The sequence below is a fragment of the Octopus sinensis genome, linkage group LG3, assembly GCF_006345805.1.
Source record: "Octopus sinensis linkage group LG3, ASM634580v1, whole genome shotgun sequence".
In the NCBI taxonomy this organism is placed as follows: Eukaryota; Metazoa; Mollusca; class Cephalopoda; order Octopoda; family Octopodidae; genus Octopus; species Octopus sinensis.
In genome coordinates this window covers 141739263-141762863 of record NC_042999.1, presented here as the reverse complement: position 1 = coordinate 141762863, position 23601 = coordinate 141739263, and the positions used below count along the sequence as shown (strand labels likewise).

The window sequence follows — 23601 nt, the reverse complement described above, 5'->3', positions numbered from 1 at the left end:
CCAAGTTATACCATTTTATGGTACAAGACATTTCACTTCCCTATCATAGTGAAATTTTATAGAACAAAGTGGTTCTTTAGAGACAAGATTTTGAGAAACTGTTACTGAACAATTTCACTCAATTCTATTGATGCTATGTTAAAAGCACCCAGTACACACTGTAAATGGTTGGTATTAGGAATAGCATCCAGCTGTAGAAACCATGCCAAAACAGACAATGGAGCCTGATATGGCACCCAGACTTGCCAGCTCCTGTCATACCATCCAATCCATGCCAGCATGGAAAATAAATGCTAAATGATGATGCAATCTTTATTTAGATTTAAATGTAAATAAATTTGAACAAATTATAAAATTCTTAATTTTATCTTGCAAAAAAATGCTTCAGCGAAGCTACAACCTGCTTACTGGAATCAGTACTAGTAGGAGTAAAAAGTTAAAGTTATAGTCGACATATGCAGGGAATATCAACAAGCTAATTAAATATAATTAAGGAGTGAAGGAAAAACAATATTTTCACCTTTCTTTTTAATCGTAAGTTTCTATTATATTTGCAGAAATATATTACCAAGTGTACAAAATTGTCATCAGTTAGCCATAAGAAAATAGAATGACATAAAAGATGACATCAGCAAGTAATGCAAAGAGCATAAAAAAATAAACTAGAAATAACTAGCCAAGGCTGGGGGGGGGGAGACCCAACATATTTAGTGTAGTGAACAAAATAACTAATGTGACATCCTTAAAAAAAGCAAAAAAATGGTTAATGATCAATTTTTAGGAAAGACAGAAGAGAGAATCCAAATTTCAACTAAAAATTGAGTATCTTTAGCAAGTACAGTGAAAACCCTGGACAAGTTTTAGCCTTATTAGACCTCATCAGCATAGTCTCACCAATATTTGCAAGATCTTGACTAGTGAAATCATCGATTTTGAGTGATTAAACACTTGATAGTGTGGTAAAAGATTGACTGGGGGAAAATTATCAGTTATAAGTTTCTATCCACTCAGTGGAACCACCCCCTGAGATATATTGAGTTATATGTGTAATACATTGATAGTTCATTTGATTTCAATGGAAAACTTTGGAGAACTTGAGCTAAGCAACACCCTAGTTCAGGTGTTCTTAATAATTTTTTTTATCTATGGACTCTTGATTACTATTTTATTCTGGTGGACCCCCATAGCCATTCAATATTTAAAAACTAGTTTTATAGAAACTTCTTTCAAAATTTCTGTTTTGTTTTTCACACTTTCGCTTATGTGGGTTGAACTATGTAAAATATTAGAGAAAAATACCTAGCTGTTTCTTGCAATAAATACCAATACATACATCTAAAGCAAAATATTTTCAGGAGCCTTTAAAATACTTTTGTGGATCCCAATTTGTTGCATGGACCCACAAAAATTTTACATGGACCTTCAGGGGCCATAGGGACACCAGTTGAAAACCCTGGTTGATTGCCAATAAGACTAGATTAACTAAAACGTTAGACATAACAGAGTATCTGTGAAATATAAAATAATTTAAAAGAAGGAAATTTACTGTGATGTAGTGTGAAAAAATAGAAAACTCAAAAATAACTATAATGATCTGAAACCAGGACAAGAAATTACAACAGCCAAGTCTAGTTGAAGAATCAAAAGTTCACAGCTGGGATTTAGGTTCTGCTTTACTAGCTTTCTTTTAAATTGGTTAACACTATTCATGTTTTTAACATCTGCAATACTTTTATTTATGAGATATCAAAAAGACCCTTGTTCTGTTTCTGTGCAATGAATGAAATTTGAAAGTTAAAATGCAGCAGTTAGTGGAGCATAGACAACTTTAAATAAAAGTATTGCAGATGTTAAAAACATGAATAGTGTTAACCAATTTAAAAGAAAGCTAGTAAAGCAGAACCTAAATCCTAGACAATAATTTTAGGGCCTTAGGAATGCATAAGCTTTTGTACCAGATGGTTAAAACCAAACCAAGCAGTATTTCAAAAAAATTAGATAAAACGTCAACGATCATACATCTGAGTTTCCAAGGTTAGCTATTATTAATATACACTTATTATCCTAATCTTATGTGTTTCAATTGTAGGTCAACAGGTTTTTGGAGGGGATAGTCTGCCATCAAATTTGACAGCTTCACCTCAACCTGGAATCGAGAGCACCCTGGTAGATAAAGCAATTAAGGATATTAAGTCAGCTGCAGGAGAAATATCTAACCAAAGATAAACCCCTATTCTTGACTTTTGTTGACTTGGAGAAAGCCTTTGACAGGGTTCCCCGATCCCTTATCTGATGGGCTATGTGGAAACTAGGGATAGATGAGTGGTTAATAAGAGCTGTACACGAATGCCGTCAGTAAGGTAAGGGTCTGCAATGAGTATAGTGAAGAATTCCAGGTAGAAGTAGCGGTTCGCCAAGGATCAACTCTCAGCCCTCTTTTATTCATCATAGTTCTCCAAGCAATAACAGAGGAATTCAAAACAGGCTGCCCCTAGGAGCTCCTCTATGCTGATGACCCTGCTCTCATAGTGGAATCACTACCAGAACTAGAAGAAATTTCAGGTGTGGAAGCAATTTTAGAACCGAGGGGCCTTAGAGTTAATGTTGCAAAAGCCAAAGTCCTAGTAAGTAAGAAGGCGAACAAATCACAAACCTCTTCAGGTAGATGGCCCTGCTTGATCTATAGAACAAGTATAGGTAAAACTCTATGATACCTTTTGTGTGTGGCAGATGCACAGGGGCAATAAACATTGTACAGCTCTAACAAGCCACTCCTCTACTCCTAACTTCCTTAGAGACCACCACATAACAGAGCAGAGGACTGTTGAAAGCTTTCTCCATGTTGCTGAAAGCTAAGTACAATGGCTCACTTTTGACCAAGGACTTTTCCTGCAGCTGTCTCACAAAACCAAACTGCATCTTGTCTAGTTTAATTCTATTCCTAATCAATTGAGCTATAACCCTCTCAGTAACTTTTATGACCTGGTCTAGCAGTTTGATACCTCTGTAGTTGTTTCTATCCAAGGCATCACCTTTATCCTTGTAGCAGCTAACTATAATACTACTACACTAATCACTGGAGATGGCACCTTCCTGAATAACCTGATTAAGTATATGAGTAATATATGGTGTATGCTACACCATTGGATATTTTAATCTTCTCGGCAGTGATTTCTGATGGCCCAGAGGCTTTCTCTGTCTTCATATTCTTAATTGCCTTATCTATTAGGCTGCTATCAACTCTTATGGCTGGTCCCACAACTGGTTCGATATTTGAAACACTCCTTCTCCCATTCATTAGAATTCACAAGAGGGAAAAATGCAAGTTAAATATTAACTTCTATTCTATGAAAGAGACAGTAAAATAGTTATATAAAAAAAAAAAAAGATTTAATGAAAAATATAATGAACTAGAAAAATTAGCAGATCAAAATAGTTGAGAGGCGGGGGACTAAATGATAGACAGGGATAGATGTATATATGCTTTGCTTTATGTGAATTCAAGTGATTGAAGAGATTAAAGATATAGCATGGTGAATTAAAAAATGAAAAGCAATGTTTTGTGTGTTATTTATAGCTTTGATGACTATTTGTGGTAAAGATTTATATATATATATATAGCAGTCATTACTACAAATAGTCATCAAAACTATAACACATACATAAGTGCACATACAAATTTCATTTCATTTAATTGTATTTTGCCTTGCAACATTCCATGGCAAAATGAGATTGTAAATGCATAAGTAGACACGAAAGTACATAGACTTGTAGTTAGTTGTTGTATGTTCCTTCCTTTGAGGTAAGTCCATAGCCAAGACAACTTCTTTTGGGTCACAGCTATAATTTGCAAAGGGGTATAAGTGTAAATTACTATTACCTTGTATAATTGAGTTGCATTTTCGTATTAGTATAGAGAAAACTACTGGAAACCACTCAACATCAGAGCAGAGACATCAATCTTCTTAATATAGACTACTATAGATTTTTAGCCATCATTATATGTAATAGACTTATGTAAACAGTGTCTTTATACATAAAATCTTCATAGACAACAGAAGATTTGGTTTTAGTCCAGTATTGGGATTTCATCAGTGACTGAATATCTTTAACTGTCACTTGTAGACACTGCTTATAAACCCACTGTCTCTGACTGATTTTTCTTTTCCTATTTGCAAAAATACTGTACACAAAGACAGTGTCCACATCTATGACATACAGTGTTGGCTAAAATCTATAGATATCTTCAATAATACAGAATACTGAAACAAAACAATATACAAATAATTTATCTTCTTGATCAACACTGCTATTGGAGTCAGACCCTGTTCCAATTCTGGTAATAGGAGGTGCATGTGTGCAATGGTTTAGTGTTTAAGATATTTGGCTCATGATAATAAGGTTGTGAGTTTGATTCCCACCTTGTGTCCTTGAGCAAGACACTATTTCATGTTACTCCATTTCACCCAGCTGACAAAAACGAGTTGTATCTGTAATTGAAAGGGCCAGCCTTGTCACATTCTGAGTCATGCTGAATCTCTCTGAGAACTATTTTAAGGGTACATGTGTCTAAAGTGCTCAGTCACTTACATGTTAATTTCACAAGCAAGCTGGTCTGTTGATTGAATCAGCTGGAACACCTGTCATAACTGACAAATCTACACCAGGCTATAATTTACTTATATTGAGCTCATCATATACAGATATCCAGTACCAGGTGGGTATCTAACTTGATTATGAAAGATCTGCTACATTATTAAATGTGTAGCTTTAACTTGCAACATTGCTCCAGCAATTCATTTCCTTCAATTTGCAAGTATTCCAAGTAGATTTTAATTTCCCTGTAATAGAAGAATTTAATTTGCATAGAACACTGCTACTTGAAACTGACATGAGCAATTAACTACTTTCTTTAACATCTGTGGACAATACTATTACACCATAGTACTGCCCCACTCCCATATATATATATACACACACACAATAGTCTATATTTTATATGTAGGTAATAACTATAATATCACTAAAAACCAATTAACTTCTAAGACACCCTAATGAAACTAGATTAGGCTTTACTTTTTATGCCAAAATCCACTACTATATATTATGATCATTTCTTCAGTTACATATTATGCTTGAGATAATGATTTGTGGCATTATGATGCATAGAGTTTTCCCCAATGAAAACAAAAGTTCTGAGAGGAAATAAAAAAAAAAATTTTGAATGGACAAGTAACTGATACAGCACAAGTTTTAACATGCTTTTAACAAATAGTAATCTCTCACATGTCTTACATAGTATGGTTCATATGGTCAGATCCAATATACTAGTGGATTTTCATATAGAGTTCAGTTTCAAGCAAGATGTATATGAAGGGAGAAAGGATTTTACTTCAGTGTTCTTATATTTGTTGCTACTCTAACTTAATACTAATTTCCAACCTATGAGCACATAGCTTCAAATTTTGGAGGAGAATATCTTTCAATCCAAGCTCTTAGGAAAACAAAAAGCAAAGTCAATGGTGGTTGTTGAATGCAAATTGCAAAGGGACCTAATTAAATGCCAGATCATATTTAATGCATTAATGTAATTTAGGTACAAAGCCAGCAATTTGGATGGGAGGGGATTTGTCAATACTAGATTGGTAAGATTAGAACTCAGAATGCAACAAGCCAGAACAAATACCACAAGATGTTTTTTCCAATACCCTAGTGGTTCTGCCAATCAACAATAATAATAATTTTGGAAAAACGCCAGCAGTTTCAAGGGAGGGGTTTAGTTGATTACATCAACCCCTCAAAAGGATGAAAGGCAAAGTCAACCCTGGCAGCAGTTGAACTCAGAGTGTAAAGAAGGATGAAATGCCGCTAAGCATTTCATCCAGCGTGCTAATGATTCTGTCAGCTTGCCACCTTAAATAATAATAATAATAAATGATAGTCTTTCTAACTTTTGTATGAAGCTAGAAATTTTGAGAGAAGTGGCAAGTTGATTACTGCTCATTTTATTGATTCCAAATAGATGAAAAGCAAAGTCAATCTTAACACAATTTGAACTCAGAATGTAAAGAGCCAAAGGAAATGTTACCATCTCACTACCTTGCATAGGAATAATAATTTCTGAAACTGACACAAGGGAATAGTTGCTTAAATCAACTCCCCTGTACTTGACTGGTACTATTTTATCACCCACATAAAGGTGAAATTCCTAACTAAATATCAGAAAACATTTAATATGTCACTCTTCAGTCTACTGTACTCGTGAATAATAATTATAAACAGTATTCCAAGTGCTAACGTCCAGGACAAATCCAAAATTGTTTGCTATTATGAAAGGCATCTCAATGTAGAAATAACTATTTACTGAGCCATTAAAAAAAAAATTCAACAAAAGCTAGTATGAATTAAAATAGCCAAAAATCATTTTATGATTTCAACTTACAATAATTTGCAAAGCCAAACTTTTTAAGAAAGCCAAATCCTTGAATTGCTGTCTAATTATAGCATTAGCATGCCTATTTAATAACACATAGTTACAGTCAACAAGGTCAGTATAAATCAGAGCCATTGAAAATGATACAGGCTGCCTAAATTTGTAAAATAACTTTATAACTTGTTCCTTGTAATTTCAAATGTACTGTTTTCTTTACTCATAAGAGCATGCAAGATTGGCTAAAGTAAGTATAGTTGTCTTGCATTCTTTCTATCTATCTATCTATTTACCTACCTCTCTATACATACATATGAGAGAGAGAGAGAGAGAGAGAGAGAGAGAGAAAGGCAGATAGACAAATAGAAAAAGTTGGTAGAACAATTTTAAGAAAAGGTTGAATTTGAGTTTGGAGTTTCTCGTTACAGATCCTCAGATGTTTGACTTCATGGAAAGTTTTGTTATATATAACCATCATCATCATTGTTGTTGTTTAATGCCCATCTCCATGCTGGCATGGGGTTGGATGGTTTGACTGAGGGCTGGTGAGACAGGAGGCTGCACCAGGCTCCAATCCAATCTGGCAATGTTTCTACAGCTGGATGCCCTTCCTAACGCCAGCCACTCCGAGAATGTAGTGGGTGCTTTTTATGTGCCACCAACACAGGAGCCAGTCAGGTGGCACTGGCATCGGCCATGCTCAAATGGAGCTTTTTATGTGCTACCAGTATGGGTGCCAATCAGGCGGTACTGTCATCAGCCATGACAACGACTTCACTTGCTTCAACAGGTCTTCGAAAGTGCAGTTTATTGCCCAATGATTGAAGCGTACTCTTAAATGAGCCGATTTTGCTGAACTGGCATAGGCCACAGTTATGGTCTCACTTGCCTTGCCGGGTCTTCTCAAGCACAGCATATCTCCAAAGGTCTTTGTCACCTGTCATCGCCTTGGTGAGGCCCAATGTTCAATGGTTGTGCTTCAACACCTCATCCCAGGTCTTCCTGGGTGTAGCTCTTCCACAGGTTCCCAATACTACTAGGGTGTGACACTTTTTCACACAGCTGTCCTCATCCATACGCAACACATGACCTAACTAGCATAGTCGTCTCTCTTGCACACTACATCTGATGCTTCTTAAGTTCAACTCTTCTCTCAGGGCGCTTACACTCCGTCATGTATGCACACTGACATTATACATCCATATATATATATATATATATATATATATATATATATATATATATATACACACACACACACACATACAAATTGATTGTATCACTGTATATAGAGGGGAAAAAACTAAATATACACACATATATACATACCACATATAACATGCAGTACTGCACAATTGCTAGGAGCAAGATAATCTACAATAATCCAATATATTAGTTTATATTATTTAATATCTATCTCTCAATCTTAATATATATAAGAAATAACACAGCTTTATTACTTTGTGCATTTTACTTAAAATATAAGTGGATGAAAAAAAAGTCTAGCAGCCTAATACCAACATTACATGTAACTGTAATGTGATTTTGGTGAATAAAGTGTGCAAGTTAACATGGAATTTAGTAGTATAAGAAAAAAAGATATACAGAGGGACTACTGTGCTTATGTTTATGGTTTCTGTTAGAGAAAAGTAAATAGTTAATACATGTTTGTGAGTATGTGTGAACTCACTTGAATAATTAAAACATTAAAAATCATCTGGTTGACAGATGAAACCTATGGTATAGGGTTTAATAGTCTAGCTGCTATACACACATTCACTACATCCTAAAGGGCAACTGAATCATGTATTGTGATGAGGGAATGTCACCATGTTGGAAACCATCTCTCTAAATGGCGTAGCAACAAATAAATTTGTGTTGCAGAACTCTCCATCACCACAAGCTTAAAACCAACACCTTACAGTAAGTACACCTGCACATGTGAATGCATAAATACACAATATTCTTTGCAAATGTATTGCTTGACTTGATATCATTTTCCATTTTAGATCTGGGTGTGAGAACTAAATATAATGGTAAGAGCTCCTCAGTTTATCAACACAATTCATTCCCTAAGTCAGTTGCATGTAAGAGTGCAGAGGAAGGTAAAAATGAAATTAATTACTCTTTATGAACCTATTGAATATGTCTATACACACGCATGTACATGCATGGCTGATAAAACAGTACCAGTTAAGTACAGTGGTGGAGTTGATTTAAACTACTATTCCTTTGTGTTCATATCAGAAATTATTAGTGGCTTGACAGTATTGTTAGAGCATCAAAAAACATGCTTTGTAGCATTTGTTCCAGCTTTTTACATTTTGAGTTCAAACCTTGTAGATGTTGATGGACATCTGGTTGTAAAAAATAACCTCAATAATACATACAGCTAACCCTTGCTAGAATGGAAAAACAGATAAAATTAAATAAATGAAACTATATGTTTATTTAAGGGTAATATATTCAAGCAGTTTTAATAACAGAGCATTTACTGATGGGGCAACTCAATACTAAAAGTGGAGTCAAAACTAGCATACAATTTATTTTGACTGGAATCTTTTTTTTTTACATAAAGGAAAGCAGAGGTAGATGTGAAGGAAGACAATAAAAAATATGTATCGATTCATCTAAGTTATTCAAAGAGGACTAATTCTATGGAGACTTGGTAAAAATTCCTTGATGTCATTATGGAGGAATGTAGCATAAACAAACTTAATGCTCTTTGTTTTTGGCTTTGTCACATTGCTAATAATATCATTCTGAGAGAGAGAGAGAGAGAGAGAGAGAGAGAGAGAGAGAACACAAAACATACCTCCTCAAATCATGCATGATTTTTCAACCCAAATTAGAATTTTCAACAAGTTTAATTCATCAGACTGTTTTCTAAGCATATGCTTATGAACAGAAAACAAAATGTGAAAAAAACTGAAGATGGTAGGGTACATGAGAATGATTATCAAGCATGTTTTCTTTAACAAATGTTAAGTAGGCATGCAAAAAACAGCAATTGGCAGCTGCAAAGAAAAAATACAGTTACATACAACACTTGTACACATTTGCACAACACTCATGACTACTGACATAAGTAGGTAAAAATGTAATCATCCATACATTTATACAAACTTATCTACATATGTTAAACTGAATTTAAATTCAACAATATTTGTTTCAATCTAATTTGACATCTATTTCCAGACTAACTGTTTAGCAAACTGCTAAACAGATAAGTTGCAGATGCAACTAAGTGCAATATATCTTCCATGACACAAACCATCCACCTGCCAACTCTAGTAAAAATAAATTGGAAATCAACACAGACAAAAGCAAACAGTATCCAGTAAATATATTATATGAGAAGGCAAATTCTTGATATTTTTAAAACTTCATTTCTGAAATCACAGGAACATCTTAACTTGCAGTTCTATAAACAGACAAGTAACTGTAAAGACAAACAACTGGTCTAGCAACAATACGTTGACACAAGCAAATGGACTGGTAATCTACAAGGGACATAGCAACTGCACTGACAACCCTATACAGATCACTAACTGTTCATATGCAGAGGTAAATAACTGGATTGGTAATAATTTGACAGGCAGCTATACAAAACATGACTGCATTGGCACCTAGACACAAATAGAAGCAACTGGACTAGCAACTATTCAGAGGTAAAGATAAATGGAATGGCCACCACAGTTAAATTAGAAGCAACTCAACCAGCTGCTATATAAGCATATAATATCATTACCATATATTGAAAACACTAGCACCATTCATTAAAAAAATTGCAAACTATTTTCATTGCTAGAGTGGTAACCAAATTATTAGGTTGCAATCAGTCTAAAATACCTTTGTACACAGTCTGTTTTATTATGAGGTAAAATATCAGATTTGTTTACTTTTATGTCATATTTTTCAAATAAATCCACTTGACCTGCTAAAACAATAACAAGAAAGCAACAACGTACAAATAACTTGAGTAAAAGACAACTAGAGCACACAAAAATAGTTTCCATAAATTTTGGATAAAACATGAGCACCCCATCACTCTCTTTTAAATTTGTCTTGAACAAACAGTGGCTTCTAATTTATAAGGCCAGCAATTTTGAGTGAAGGAGGAGTGACACCATTGGCCCTGGATGGACAAAAGGTAAAGTTTACCATGGCAGGATTTGAACTTAGAATGTAAAAGAGCTAGAAAGAATGCTGCAAAGCAATTTTTTTTCAGACACTATAATGATTATGTCAATCTGCTGCAATAATATGTCAGACTCAACTAAACTGTAAAGGAAATTCAAGTTCAACAATTAATAAAATATGTCAATTACAAAGTATTATCATTGTTTACAATGGTAAGCTGTACCTTCCAAAAGTACCTATCTTCAGCTAGGTGTACTTTTAGAGTTATAATTACAGAGCATTGCCAAAGATACATCAACAATGCCATTGTGGAATGGGAACAATTGACTTTCCAGTCAGAGAGTTATTGGTTTGTCAATATAGCTGGCTTGCTGCAAGTTTCAACATACAAACTAAAATGACAGTAATTTTTAAAAGTTAGAGCAATTAACTTCAATATAAAAAAAAAAATTAAATTATGTTAAAATTTAGATTGCTTAATCATTTCTGCAGTTTGATGAAGTGATCTTGGTTATTCTTCTCCAAAATTTGGAATGATGTTTTTTGTAATTTTAGAAAGCAGAAAAGCGAGTTCCTTTAGAATGTCATTGACATAACAAATAAAATTCACAGCCACAACTCACCAGAACTGGACCGATGAAGTACAAGGCATTTTCTCCCTCCCTCCATGTGTGTGTGTGTGAGTGGAGAGAGAGAGAGAGAGAGAAACAGACAGACAGACAGAGGGGGTACAATCAGTCGAAAGCTATAACAATTCAAAGAATCACATTGTAATCAACAGTGTGCAACAACATTCAATAGTCTGGTCAATACAATTATATGCACACATATATGCATTATATCTTAGTTACATCACTATATCACGACTATATATTGTGTGCATATCTGCATGTATATGTATGTTTTAAAGACAAGGTTGTTCATGGAAATGATAACCCTGGCAATATCAATGTGTACAGATGAACTAAAAAAGTTTAAAGAAAGGGAAACCAGCACTGAAGACAAAATATACAGTGTGGAGAGATGAACTGCAACCACTGACACAAATTATCAGAGAGTGGACATTAAATTGCATGAGCAGATGAGTTACAATTATACAAGTATATTGAGGTCACAATCCATTAAAGAATTTTGTGGTCACAATCCATTATAGAAGATGGAAGACCTTGGATATCAGAAAGTGTATGACAGTTGATATTCAATTTGAAGGAAATAAGAATGAAAGTCTGCTTTGATTTACTGGAAGGAAGTGTTTGAAGCTAATGAAAACACATTTTTTTGGATCTGGTGACAGGGAATGAAACATGAATGTATCTTTAAGATCAAGAAAGAGACAAAGGGAATGAAACAATGTATTTTTATGATTCAGTCCATGGAATGATGTCATACCTCTTTTCCAAAGCCTAAGAATTCAAGAGCTAGTAACTGAGACAAAGTTTTTTGTTTTTTTTAATGGGCTTTTTTTTTTATGGAAGGGTGAAACTGGTTATCATTCTCCTTGATTTTTGTGGTTAGACTCTGACAACCAAGCAGTACATTGAAATGCTCAAGAGATCAAAAAAAAAAAAAAAAATGGAAAAGAGTTCATATTCATCATGAGCATGTCTAATTAAAATTGGCAACAAATTAGGCAACCAGCAGCAAATTGGGCATATCAGTGGTGCCCCATCTACCCTGGATTTGGCACCATCTGACTAGTTCAGTTCATTGAAAGTTGTTAGGGGTCAGTTTGATGACACAGAGGAGGTGAAAGTGGAACAAAAGTGGGGTACAATAGCACACCTGAATTTTTTTGAAGAGGATTTTAAAGTTGGGTGTAAATCATCATTGTGATGAAGATTATGCTAAATAGTACCTCTCTATAAAGAAGTTATGCTACTAAACATGTGCAATTTAAACAAACAATGTCAGTTAATAAAAAAGTTATGCTCACTTTTGCATTACTTTCAGGAAACCCTTGTTGTAGGTTGGTGGCTTTTCTAATTTAAAATATGTTTTATTAACTAATCCTATTTCAGATTTAGCTGGGTTAATCAATCTGTAAGGGTCAGATATAAAATTGTTTTTATGGATCTATAATGCTTTTTATACCTGGTGCTTGGCAAGTTTGTTGCCCAGTTTTCAAATATATAAACTTGCTTCCATAAAGAAACAAATGAACCTTATAACAATAGATAAATCTAATGCTCCGAGTTGTAGGTATTTTACTTCATTCATATCATCAATGATCATAAGATTGGCATAACTACCACATGTTCCATTACATTTTGAGCATCCCTATGAATCTTACACACAGCTTCAGAATCACATAGAAACTCATCTAAACATCATCTAAGCTGTATAAGATTTATGCTGCTTAATAGTAATATAGATTTTGTAAGTTACACCTGGCCAAGATAATAGGATATCATTCACATGAATTATTAAACATGTGTTAAATAAAAACCTAAAATAACTCATCTTAAGTTAATTGCCAATATAAATCCCAAGTAATTGACAATAAAAAATGTTCATTAATTGCTCAGGTAAGTAAGTTAATCTTCAATACAATAGCATCTACATTTAATTGAAACAAGCAAGCACACACTAGAGTTGAAGCTACGCTTCCAGTGAAGTCTACATTCTGGTTTTGTTTCTGAGTGTTTATAATTTCAAACAGTGAATGTCCAACCAAAGATGAATGTCACACATCAGAAGTTGTAAACAAAGTCATCTGATTTATATGTTTTAATAAAGAATATTCAATAAGATATTCAACAAGGGGAAGAACATTAAGAAATGTCAAATGGTAACTTCCAAATGGTAAAAAAACCCAAAAAAACTTGGTAATTAACAATACAAAGTCTAACAAAAGTCATTGTTGGTCATTAGGACATATCATACACATCCAAATAAGCAAGCATTCTTCTTGCTCCTTTCAGGACGCTAGAATTGATAGTTAAGTTGCAGTAAACATTTTAGATGTTCTCAGCATTTACTATTTCCAAACTTATGATTGTTGTAGTTGTACTTGCTTAAGAGAGAGGATACATGACTAAAGGTTTGCAGGTTTCAGTGTTACCTAAAACTTTGTGTTCAGGAGTTTGAGATAAATGGCTTGTTGAGACTGTCAGGCTTCCCTGTTAAAAATTAAATGAGGACATTAAGGGAGTACTTTAATTACATTTTTAAATCACCACCCGAGCAAGTTCTTTTATCATCTTGTTTGCTTGAATTAAGTACAACTTAGTAGTTTTCCACATCTTCCCATTGTAACATTCATATTGTCCATTTGGTAATTTATAGCGATGAGTTGTTCTTTCTACTTAAAAATTCCAAACCCAGTGCTTTCATATTGAGTGCCATGGTTACTATGAACAAAGCTTGGAGCTCTGAACCAAGTGAATAATGAGTAGAAGCTTTTAATGAGAGCTTGGAAAATTTTCTTTTTGTAAAACAAATACAATAATACATAAACTCATTAGCTACTGTCAGAATGTAAGAGTCACTCATTATAGTAATTGATTTTGGTCCTACAATATCAAGGGACAGTTGCTGCAAGGTTTTGTTGATTGTATAAGCTAGCAAGTTGAAACTCTTGATGAAATAAGGTTTTAATGTCATACACATACAATCTAATTTCATCTGTAATGTGTTTTTGTAACAGATTATTAGAACTGACTCTTCATAGAAGCCAATTTGTGTATTTAACCCCTTAGCATTCAGATTACTATCAAGTGTAATGCTTATCTATTCAAATTCTTCATTATCATTTAACATATATTTTCCATGCTGGCATGGGTTAGATGGTTTGTCATGGAACTGACCAGCTGGGAGCTGTCCAGACTCCAATTGTCTGTTATGGTATGGTTTCTATGGCTGGATGCTCTTCCTAATGCCAACTACTTTACAGAGTGTGCCAGGTGCTTTTCATGTGCCACCAGCATGGGTACATTTATGTTGCACCAACATGAGTGAATTTTATATGGCACCAGCATTTGTAAAGGACAAGCCTATATGTACGGAGGACAGCAATTTTACTTTGCTTGGTGCATCACCACAACTCCCAGTTCCTTATCATTTCCTTAATGAGGCCCAACATCCAAAGATTCTTTCTTGCCACTTTGTCCGTCTTCCACAGGTTCCCTTCACAATTACAATGGAACTTCTTTATGCAACTGTACTCCTCCATACACACTACATGATTAAACCAGCACAGTCTTCTCTCTTGCACAAAAGTAGAAGCTCTGAACTTTGACTCACTCCTTATTCTATTAACTATACTTTCAGAACTTCTTCATCCACAGCTAACTTGGTCTCTTAGGTAACAGAAGCTATCTACTTCTAATGATCTCTCTGAGCATTTGAGGGAATCTATTGATATCAATTCATCATCTTACAAGTACTTCTTGGATGGTACTGTATTTCATGTGAACTCTGTGAGCTATAGTCTTACAGAGTATTAGTATTAGATGGAGACTAAGTAACATAAGGAAAGTTATTGTTTGTTGATCTATATTAAGTTTGAATTTTTGTGTTAACAGGTAGTGTTGCATATTTTTCAAATGATAAAATATGAGCTGCAACAAGTTATATCTTTTCAATAGCACTCAATCTATGTGAATAGTAGCAAATTGGCTGCCCATTTTGAATTAGCACAGAAACTTTTAATGAAACAGATGAATATCTGCTTCAATCGTAAGTAGGGAACCAAGTGTTGGAAGATGATGAACATAAGGAAGCTCTTTAATTGTTTCTTACCTTCTCTAAATATGTAACCCAGAAATAGTAACTCAGTCACACTGATTTTACATTATTTTAGATTGGAGTTAAAGCCCTCTCATTTGCACATATTCACAACAGAAGATATTTTAGTATTTTCTCCACAAATCACCACATTAAAGTAATGAGGCTATTTCTTTTAAGTCTTTAATTTCTTTCACTACTCTGCTAAAAGCTAATGCTATTTGTAATTTCAGAATCTTGCATAAATTGGAATAATTCACTATTAGCTTCGAAAGAAGTAAAATGTTACTCTTGAGGAGTAAACTACACTTAATGTGCTGAATGAAGGTCAACCATACTGAAATTATGATTTCTGTAACTTAGGTTTAAAACATTACTAATAAATGGGATAGGAAATGTACCTAGCTGGGTATATCTGTTAATAGTAGATACGTAGTGAAACACTTTTTGCCACAACTTTTATTGACTTCAACACTTGAGAACACCATGACTCTGAAGATATAAATATTCCCTCATCCAGTAGTTTATTAATTTCAACTTTAATGAATTTGAGGTTTTCAAAAGAACGAGTCTGAGTGAAGCAAAATTATTACTTTTACTAAAATTCCTAAGTTTGAGACAATGAATACTCAGACTTTTAAATGTTTGTTAAATATATTAACTTTCAGATTAACACATGCAATATAATTAAAGGTGGAAGTTTATCTTTAAATTTAAATTGAAGTGACTGTAGTTGTGATAATGCAGAAATTCCAAAAATGGCAGAATCAGATATTCCATAGACAACAGAAACTTTAGTTACTAGGAAACAATTTATTTCACTACTTTGAATTGCTTTTGATGGAAGGATACTTTTAATACTTTTGGTTTCCAAAATATCTTTGCAAAATGTTCCATTACCTTACATTGTTTATCAGTTAGCAGGAAATTCTCTATGGCCATGTAAGGTAAGAGCTATCCTAAAAACAAGTTTTAGACTAAAAGTTAATTTCCCAACAGCAACATAAGAATTAGAATGTCTTAAGATGCTGTCTATAGCACTAATGATAGATTCTTCCACTTGAATAAGGGTTTTTCTAGTTTTATGAAAAAACACAAAGCTATGGAAAACTACTTTTCAAATGGTTAAAGCTCTAGGCAAAAAGCACCTGTAAGAACTTCTTTTGCAAATGATATAGGAAGTCTGCAATATTTGTCAAAGAGAACTGACAAAGTCATTAACAGGTTGTCCAGGTGATTGTTTCCAGGTGATTGTTCACTGAGTATTTTTATCATTTGTAAATTTAGATGCAATGAAATGCTTTATTCGTGAAAAGTAGTTAATGACATCCTCAGCTGTCTCTTTTGCAATCTTAAACCACTATTTCATCAGAGTAACCAAATATTGAACACCTCCCAGACTTAATAGAAATAAATTAATTTTATTGTATTCATCTGGCTTCATAAATCTAAGATATCTTTCAAAACAGATAATAAATTTATGAAAAAGCTCTGTAAAATTACTCCTTAATATAGGAGGGTCAGTTCTAAATATTCATTATATCACTAATGCACTAAAAAAAAGAGAAAAAATGCAGGGAATCATTGTAAGATGTGCCTGAGAATGAATAGGCTTAAAAAAAAGCAAACAAAAAAGTCTGCAGAAATATAGAATATGTAAAGTTACTCCACTTGTCTCAGTCACTTTCAATGATATTTGTTGCTATTAAACATAGTTAAGGTGAATAAAGAAAACAAGATTACAGTGAGAATGTTAAAAATACACCTGAACAACGATCTAGCTAATCTAGGTTGAAGCAAATACCTCAAGTCAGCATGTGGAATGTAATACAGTGTGCAAAGTGGCAAGTATACAGCATACTTTAAAATATTTTTCATAATTTGTGTAAATGAAGAAAAACTATATATTCCTGAAAGCATTTCTAGATTTACCTCCATCAGCAAAGAAAAAGAAAATAAAAATGAAAAAACTGAACAAAATAAATAGTCATGCTATTTTTGATAAACTGCCTTCTAACTAGAGGTGTAATTGTGATCTGCCTTTTCAAATTATATATACATAAATTAGTATGAAGACTTCCTCATGACTATTGAAGAGGCTTTCAGACCCAAGAGAATGACATCCAGACAATGAAGGTATTTTTATGCAAGAAAAAAAAATTTTAACCACGAAACAAAAAATGTGTTAATAATCACAATGTGCACAATTTGGCTTGGCATCCATGCACTGTTAGAGACATGCTTTGAGTGAGAGAGTGGGATGGGCTTTACACTAACTCATCTATTTTGAACGAATTCCTTATTCATGTAGCTTAGCATGCAAAGCCTGATGGAAATGTAATTTTCTTCTAAGCCCCATTTAAGGATTGGTGCATACCTTCAAATTTATGGTATGAAGCAAAAGAGATAAATCATCTGTTGTACAAGATCTTGGTCTACCACAAGTCAGTTTCAGTTGATTTGTTACCTATTCCTAACAGATTGGTAAACTGAAGCAATAAAGCATTCTGCCCAGAAATTACATTGGAATGCCAGCAGTAGATCTCAAACCACAACCTATGCAATGAGTAGGTAGGTGGTCCAATATCTTATTTACTCTACCATCTTACTTCTAAAAGCATAGAGTAGCCAAAATTAAGTGAAAGAAATAGTAAAATAATGAAAATGGTCAAGCTTGGGAACACAGAACCATTTTGATTGTCTATTAGTTGCGAGACATATGACAGAGATATTGCAAAAGTTATGTAGCTGAAATACTATAACCTTCAAAAAGGAATTTCAAAACTGAAGAAATGCATAAACATAAAAATCAAAGAGCAAGAGCAAAGTGTTAATCGGTGCAAGGTGTGTGGAGCAGTGTATTTAGCCAAGGTAATTTGTATAGGGTGCAGTATGACTAAGTGAGATGTATTGGGTATCGCTTAAGATCATGTCATCAATCAAGCAGTGTATTAAGTAGAGCATCTTACTCTTGCTTTTCCGGTCAAGTATATTTTCCAATACTTATAAAGTGCATGTTTCTAAGTTTTGATGACAAAGTTAATGCCATATACAATACAATTTTACTTTCATACATTGGTATGAAACCTCAAATTTACAGGGAAGATACAAGGAATATGTAGTGATTTTAAGTGTGATATTGACTTAACTGAAAATTGATAATATATTAAAGTACTCAGCAGCCAAGAAAGAAAATTATCTTTCTTATAATAAAACACGTTTCTTGTCAAATGTCCAAATGCCTGATCACCAAATTGTCCTACATATAAACTCTTCTACAGGTTTTATGACAATCTTTATCTCACAATATTCTCATGCTTTATAGTCCGAAAGTATGTTCCACCATACTTTCATGCTCCACTTAAACATACACATTAAACCCATCTTGGAACAAATTTCCCACCCATATCAGATGTGCTAGCTCCACCCAACTAGCTCAAAAACAATTCTACACAGATGAAAAATTGTTATCTGTTCACTGATGCACCTTCAGCAGACAGGTTCATATCTGGAGACCATACTTGTCTGGCTCTCAACTACCTCATCCTTATCAGTAATTACATGCAGATTATAATGGACTAGTTAATTAGCAGCATGTTACTGGTTCTTATATTACAGTCCCAAGTAATGAAAGCTCACTATCTGTTTGAAAAGTGAAAAACCAAACTAGCTACACCAAAGCTACCAACTTTTGGCTGTCGGTTATATCAATAATTAAGAAAAATGAAAGAATGACGCTATATAGCATGAAGACTGATCAAACAGATTTATATAATCAAAGGTTTTCAATCTGTGACCATCTTGCATTTTAGAGACAGGTCTTGAGAGAAAAATTGGGCATAACAGGCATCAGATGTGGTGTGCAAGAGAGACGACTGTGCTGGTATGGTCATGTAATGTGTATGGACAAGGACAGCTGTGTGAAGAAGGGCTGATCTCTAGTGGAAGAGGTAGATCCAGGAAGCCATGGGACTAGGTGATGAAGCATGATCTTCAAACGTTGGGCCTGATGGGGGCAATGACAAATGACCAAGACCTTTGACGATACCATGCTTGAGAAGACTCATCAAACCAAGTAAAATTGCAGTCGTGGCTGATGCTAGTGTCATATAACTGGCACTTGTGCTGGTGGCATGTAAAAAACACCCTTCAGACATTGGGCAACATGTTGTGCTTGAGAAGACCCATCAAGCTAAATGAAATCGTAGTTGTGGCCAATGCAACGCCGGTGGTGCATACCTGGCACCAGTACTAGTGGCATGTAAAAAGCACCGTTCAAATGTTGGATCCCATGGAGGCAGTGATATGTGATGAAGACCATTGGCAATATACTATGCTTAAGAAGACCTGTCAAGCCAAGTGAAATCATAGTCGTGACTGATGCTGATGTTTCATAACTGACACTCATGCCAATAGCATGTAGAAAGCATTCACTACATTCTTAGAGTGGTTGGCATTAAGAAGGGTATCCAGTAAAAATCATGCCAAACCAGACTGGAACCTGGGGCAGCTTACCAGTTTTCAGTCAAACCATTTAATCTATGCCAGCATAGAAAACAGATGTTATATGACAATAATGATGTCTAAAACAACATTACCCAATCATCATCATCGTTTAACGTCCGCTTTCCGCGCTAGCACGGGTTGGACAGTTCGACCGGGGTCTGGGAAGCCAGGGGCTGCACCAGGCTCCAGTCTGATCTGGCAGTGTTTCTACAGCTGGATGCCCTTCCTAATGCCAACCACTCCGCGAGTGTAGTGGGTGCTTTTTACGTGCCACTGGCACAGGTGCCAGGGGAGTCTGGCACCGTCCACAATCGGTTGGTGCTATTAATGTGCCACCAACACGGAAGCCAGCCAAGGCGGCGCTGGCATTGGCCACGTTCGGATGGTGCTTTTTATGTGCCACCGGCACAGAAGCTAGTCGAGGCGGCGCTGGCATCGGCCACGTTTGGATGGTGCTTTTTATGTGCCACCAGCACAGAAGCCAGTTGAGGTGGCGCTGGCAGCAACCACGTTTGGATGGTGCTTTTTATGTGCCACCGGCACAGGTATCACAACTACTATTTCCATTGATATTTATTTTGATGTTCATGTACTTGACTCAACAGGTTTCCTCATGCACAGCGGGATGTTTCTGGAATCCAAGGTACTTTGAATGGGCAGGGGCTATGCAGAACTGGTGCAGAAAGCAGCCCGAGTATTTTTCCACTGGCATCGGCCACGTTCGGATGGTGCTTTTTATGTGCCACTGGCACAGAAGCCAGTCGAGGCGGCGCTGGCAGCGGCCACGTTCGGATGGTGCTTTTTATGTGCCACCGGCACAGGTATCACAACTACTATTTCCATTGATATTTATTTCGATGTTCATGTACTTGACTCAACAGGTCTCCTCAAGCACAGCGGGATGTTCTGGAATCCAAGGTACTTTGAATGGGCAGGGGCTATGCGAACTGGTGCAGGAAGCAGCCCAGGTCTTTGCAGTCACAGCATATCTACTGAGATCTTGGTCCTTCGCCATTGCCTCAGTGAGGCCCAATGTGTACTTCAATTTTTAAAACAGCACAGAATGATTTGATGGAAAGTGTCCATAGTGAGATATAATATAGTCACATTGTGTTAATGAAGCATAGGACAAGCAATTGCAAGGAGATAGAAATGTAGGGGAGAATAGACAGAATAGTTATGTGAAGCTGAGAGAGAGAACAAAACAGAACTTGAGAAGAAAGGAGTGTATGAAAAGGTCAGTTTTAAAGTGGAGTAAGAATAAGAGAGTAACAGAAAGAGTGAAGAGCAAAATAAAGCAAGAAATGGAAAAGGAAGAAGTGAAGGGGTAGAAAACAGACAAGATTGTAAAAAGTTTTTTTAAAAATCTGCAAACCAAAAAAAAACAAAGAAAGCAAAACCAGAAAATGGATGTGACAGAGCAAACATGGACAAAGGGTGCCGAGAGAAAGAAATCAAGTGATTAAAAAGGTGGTGGAAAAAGAGGACAAGGTGAGTAATTAATACAACTTCCAATAACAGCAAGTGTAACACAAAAATCTAATTTAGTCATCACAACCACTGATACTGTCTACACAACTAAGAGCGGTCTCTGTAAAAGAACAACTGTAGCACTGCCTGATTTCCAATCAACAGCATTACATAATTTAGCTATACATCATATTCAAGCACCAATGTCTTTTTGTGTGTAATGTACAAACATTGACTCAACTTTTATAAGCAAGTGACCTCTGGTAAAAACAGTAATAAACTTAAAAACGTCTATGTTCAGTAGATAGGTATTCAAATCATATTTTATACATGAGTGCAGTTGATATTTGCCAGTCATGTCTGTATAATGCTATAAAAATTACACTCATAAAAACTAGCTGTAATGGAATGAAAAGCAAAGAAAAATAACAAAGACCCATAAGTGTGGGAATGTACTCTCACAACAGAGATAACAAACCTATGATTAAACACATCCACAAGACAGATATCAAGGAACTGGAACAGAGTACTGTAAAGAACATTTATTATGTTAAAATAAACATCCTAAAAGTAGACCCAGTAAAAATGATGAGAAATATATCCCACATACACCTACTTAACTGCAAAAGTAAGCACTGGATTTCAACCACTACAGATATGGCCAAAAGTACCAAATAGGTTTTAGTGAAACCAAGAAAAGGTTCAAAACTATCAACATCAATGATGCAAATGAAATAAGAGGAGACTCTGGAATAGATTAGAAAGGACATGTAAAAAAAAAAATCCTGGTATGATAAGTTCCAGGGTGTAATGTTTGATGAAGTCACACCTAAGAATGATAAAAACTCACAATATTGCTGAAAACTAGTGACTATATATATACATGCACTCAAAAATAAATGTAAGGGTAGGTGTATGGATGGACAGGCAGACCAGCACAACACAAGCAGGTAAGTACATGCACTAGTAAATGACCATAAACAACATATGGCAATAAAATAAGAACAAATGTGTGTCTGTGTATCTATATAAGGAAAAACACAAGTAGAAGCCCCTACTATGAGCGCCTCCAATTACAAAGAGAGAGAGAGAGAGTAGATATAAATACCAGATCAAAAGGAAGATATAGTTGCAGGGGTGGGGGAGTGACTGAAAAATTACAGTTGTATTGGTGAAAGATAAACCAATCAACTGAATTCATTTATAAAATGTGAATTATGACAATGCATGTGGCAAAATGACCCTCCTGAAGAGTATCAATATCTGCTATAATACACAATACATCAACCCCAGTACCAGTTACATACTGGGGTCGATGTAATCAACTTAATCTGTTTGTCTTTCCTTGTTTTTCCTCTCTGTGTTTAGCCCCTTATGGGTAGTAAAGAAATATATAATACACAAGAATTCAAGAACTGTACAAAACATTCAAGAAAATCACAAAACAAATATTTAAAAAGTCCTATTGAGATATTTGGCTTAAAATTTCTTGAGAGGAAAAATGGAAGGTTGTGATATTGATAATTACCCACAATCATTGGTGAAGTCAGTGAATTGAAATGACACCAAACTGAAAATTTAGTTGACAAATAACTCACCAAGCTGCCTTCTTGATGCTTACCATATGTAATGATGGTTTCAAATTGAATGGGTATACTCAAATGAACATTGTCTACTACTTTTTTTATTGACCCTGGAAAGGTGAAGAGCTACTTTTGCCATTAGATTGGAGATTTTGTAGTAGATAATATGAAGGGACATTAAAATACCACAATACATTGTGCACAGCTCTTTACCAATTCTGCCAGCAATTAATACTAGTTTCTAATTTAGGCATAAAGCCAAAAATTTTGAAGCAAAGTGGCAAGCCAATACCATTGACTTGGTACTCAATAGGTGCCTTATTTCAACAATACCTGGCGGATGTAATGTGAAGTTGACCCCAGTAGGATTTGAACTCTGGATGTAGAGAATTGACAAATAGCACAAAACATTTTGTCCATTGCTCTATAGTAGAAATGATGATGTTAAAGTAAATACTATGCTGTACTAAGTTTCTTTCCAGTATGCCATAGGCACAGACATGGCAACGTAAAAAAGTGTGTCCCAAACACTTAATTTTGGGTTCAGTCCCACTGTGTGGAAATTTGAGCGAGTGTCTTCTACTTTAGACCCAGGCTAACCAAACCCTTGTGAGTGGACTTGATAGATGGAAACTGAAAGAAGCCTGCTGTATGCATGTGAGAGTGTGTATGTCAGTAGCTCTTTGTCTTAACACTGTGATAGTATCACTGTCAGACAAGCAGTGTCATTCATTTGCAATGTTC

At 35.0% G+C, this 23601-nt stretch overlaps 1 protein-coding gene and 1 long non-coding RNA gene across 3 annotated transcripts in view; both read right to left on the bottom strand.

The window, feature by feature from the left end:
* The window catches only part of LOC115209302 (GTPase HRas), a 160295-nt gene that overhangs the window by 66059 nt on the left and 70635 nt on the right, over window positions 1–23601 (bottom strand). The window lies entirely within an intron of this gene.
* LOC118762610 lies at window positions 2249–19907 on the bottom strand. Its single transcript, XR_004998367.1, has 3 exons — window positions 19897–19907; window positions 6243–6253; window positions 2249–2424 (listed from the first exon to the last, which is right to left on the bottom strand). It is a non-coding gene; the product is annotated as an uncharacterized LOC118762610 (long non-coding RNA).